Source organism: Marmota marmota, unplaced genomic scaffold, assembly GCF_001458135.2.
Source record: "Marmota marmota marmota unplaced genomic scaffold, marMar, whole genome shotgun sequence".
NCBI lineage: Eukaryota > Metazoa > Chordata > Mammalia > Rodentia > Sciuridae > Marmota > Marmota marmota.
The window spans coordinates 4,583,587-4,587,312 of record NW_026000305.1 but is presented as its reverse complement, the minus strand read 5'-3'; the positions used below and the strand labels follow the sequence as shown (position 1 = coordinate 4,587,312).

Below are 3,726 nucleotides of genomic sequence, written 5' to 3'. Positions count from 1 at the left end.
CATATAACAGAGAACAGTCTACTTTTTTGGGGGGAGGGGACTGGTTAATATCACTTAGCATGATACTCTTGAGATCCATCCATTTATGAGTGAAGCCATAAAGTCATTTTTCTTTATGGCTGAAAATTGTTCCATGTGTATATAAACCACATTTTCTTTATCTGATGATTTTTAGATGGACACCTCGGGTGGCTCCATATCGTAGCTGTTGTGAATTTTGCTGTTATAAATATTGAAGAGGTAGTATCATTGTCATATTTTGATTTAAAATCATTTGAAAATATATTGAGGAGGGGGGGTGAGAGTATCAAATGATTGCTGCATTTCATGCTTCTTGAGAAACCTCCATACTGCTTTCTAGAGGGTTGGCACCAATTTGCAGTCCAACCAGCAATGTATGAGTGTAACTTCCCATTCTGTGTTTGTACATGATGTGGAGTTTCACTAGTCATGTATTCATATATGAACATAGAAAAGTTATGTCCAATTCATTATACTGTCTTCCCTAAAACCAAAGATCTAATGTTCTACCTGATATATGAACACTGACACACAATAAGGCTGGGTGGCCGATAGAAGTTCACAGATGTCTTAAAATGCATATTGAACTTAGCATGGCAAAAAACGTACAATGAACATGAATGTAGTTTCTCAGGGAGAGCAGCATCCATTGCACTGTGGGTTTACTGTTCACTGTCATTTCCCCAAGTGTGGGAAACTTGAACGCATAATTTGTGGTAGTAGGCACTGTGCTTGTGTCTTATGTTGGGGAAAAAAAAGGTTCAATATGCTTTTCCCTCATTGCTTAAGATATTGAGCATTTTCACATATTTGTTGGATATTAGTATATGTTATTTTCACAAATGAATATGCAGATCATTTGCCAATTTTTAATTGAATTATTTAGTTTTATCTTAATTGTTTTTCTTTTGTGTGTATTCTTTATATTAATTCTTTATTTGATGGACAGTTGGAAATATGTTGTCCCATTCTGTAGATTGTCTTTTCACCTTGTTGATTGTGCTTTTTTTCTTTGCCAAAGATTTTTAATGTAACATAATCCAATTTATCAAATTCTGCTTTTGTTTCCCATGGTTTTAGAGTTATATTCAGAAAATCATCGCCAGTACCAATGTACTGAAATATTTCTCCTATGTTTTCTTATGGTAGTTTCAGTACTTCAGATCTTTTACATAATTGTTTGATCAATCAAACAATGTGGTTTTAACATGGTGAGGAATGAGGGTCAAGAATCACTCTTTTGTATGTGTATATCCAGGTTTTTCAACACAATATGTTAAAGAGGCTTTTTTTCTCCATTGTATATCTCTTTTAAGAATCAGTTTGTTGAAGATGGAAAATTTATTTCTGAGATGTTTATTCCATTTTATGTGTCTTGTTTTTATGCTAATATCATGTTTTGGGGGTATTATGCCCTTGTAGTTTGACTTGAAATTAGATACAGAGATGTCTCCATTTTCCTTCTCTTTGCTAAAGTGTCTTTTGCTTTGCATATTTGGGGGTATTTTATGCTTTCATATAAATTTTAGAAGTGTTTTATCTATTTTTTGAGTAACATCATTAGTAGCTTAATCAGAATTAATAGAATCTGTAGATTGTTTTGGGTGATACAAATATTTTAGCATTATTAATACTTTCTATCCATGAACGCTGAAGATCATTCTTTCTTTTTGTGTCTTATTCAGTTAAATTAATCAGCATTTTGTTATTTTTATTGCAAAGGTATTTCCCTACCTTAGTTAATTTTATTCCTAGGTATTTTAATTTTTGTAACTACTTTTAATAGGATTGTTTTCATGATTTTTTTCTCAGCAAGTTCATTATTAAAGTATGGAAAAGGTAGAGATTTTTGTGTGTTGATTTTATAATTTGTTAATTTCATAAATTTATTCATCAGTTCTAATATTCTATTAGTGTAGCCTTTAGGATTTTCTATATTTAGAATAAAATTAACATTTTAATATAGAGATAATTAAACTTCCTCCCATTCATTTGGCATGGTTTTGTTAATTTATCTCTTGTCTAATTCCCTTGGTAAAATTTTCAGTACTATAAATACTATGAGTGGTTTGAGTGAATATTCCCAACATGTTTCCAAACTTAGAGAAATGACTTTCAATTTTTTCCCCACTAAGTATAATACTAGCTGTTTACTTATTATAATTTTTAATTTATTCAGAAAATTTATTAAGAATTGGTATTAAATTTAATAAAAATGTTCTGCATCTATTGAGAGTATCATATATTTTTAACATTTCATTCATCTCATGTGATTTATTATATTTATTGTTTTGTGTATGTTGAACCATACTTGCATCCAATAATAAACTTTAAAATTAAAAATGGTTTTCAAAAATAAAAATGGACATTTAAAAATTTCTGTAAGCATATGAAAATGGAGGGCTTGGGATGTAGCTCAGTGACAGAGCAGTTGCTTAACTCATGTGAGGTACTTGGTTTGATCCTTAGCTCCATATAAAAATAACAAAATAATATCATGCTGTCCACATACAACTACAAAAAAAAGTTAAAAAAATGAAAATGTAAACAAAATGTACCAAAAATTCATAGGATAATTTAAAAGTTGTAAAAACAGGTAAGTTCATAGCATTACATGCCTACACCAAAACCAAACATGATTGAAAGTACATAATAAAGCCATCCATATCAAGGATTTAAAAAAGTAATAAAAACCACAAAATTAGTAACAGGAAAGAAATAACAAAAATCAAAGGAGTAATAAATGAAGTAGATGAAGGGAAAAGATGGTGGTGATGAAATAGACTATTGATCTCTACTCCTCTACAGTTTATAACAAAAATTTGAGAGTATAGCTGATCAGAGAAGTAGATGACAGAAGGAGTGCACTGGTTCACAACATTAAAAAGACAGATTTTTAGAGCAGTTTAGAAATTCTGATTACTGAAATACAAAACAGTGAGTGACTTCTTAACATAGAACCAGCATTTGCACAATTAGGGCAGGCCTGAGGGGAGGGCTAACTAAGTGAAAAAGAATGAGCAACAAAGCTGCCAAGCTTACCTAAAAATCAAAAGTAGAAGATAAAGTCAGGCTAAATTGAGAAATGATCTGCTAAGCCAGCAGGTAATTAAATAATAATAACAAAATGTCGATTCTTTGAAAAGATGAACAAGATGGTTGATAAACCCCTATTCAAACTAACCAAAAGAAAAAGAAAGAAAATACAAATTAATAAAATTAGGCATACTACCACATATATCTCTATGGATCCTGAGAATCATTAGGAATTACTTTAAAAATCTACATTACAATAAATTGCAGAATATAGAGGAAATGGTCAAATTTCTATACGCATATGCCCTACCAAAAGAGAATGAAAAGGATATAGAAAACCTGGACAGATTGATTATGACCAATGAATGACATTGGAGCAGTAATACAAATTCTCCAACAATGAAAACGCCTGAACCAGATAGAGTTTCTGCTGAATTCTAAGATATTCAAAGAAGAACTAGTGCCAATCCTCCTCAAATTGTACCATGACTAAAAGCCCAGGTAACACTTCAAACTTATTCTATAAATTCAGTAATACCATGATACCAAAATCAGATAAGGACATAACAATGTAATAAAAGTACTGAAAAATATCACTAGTGAATATAGATATGAAACAATTAAAAAATTAGCAATTCATATGACAAACTACAATAACAAATTAGTACA

General features: G+C 30.6%; 1 pseudogene; it reads left to right on the top strand.

Annotated features, from left to right (window-relative positions):
* Window positions 1–605: 605 nt before the first annotated feature.
* Window positions 606–756, top strand: LOC125614470 (annotated as a pseudogene).
* Window positions 757–3,726: the final 2,970 nt, after the last annotated feature.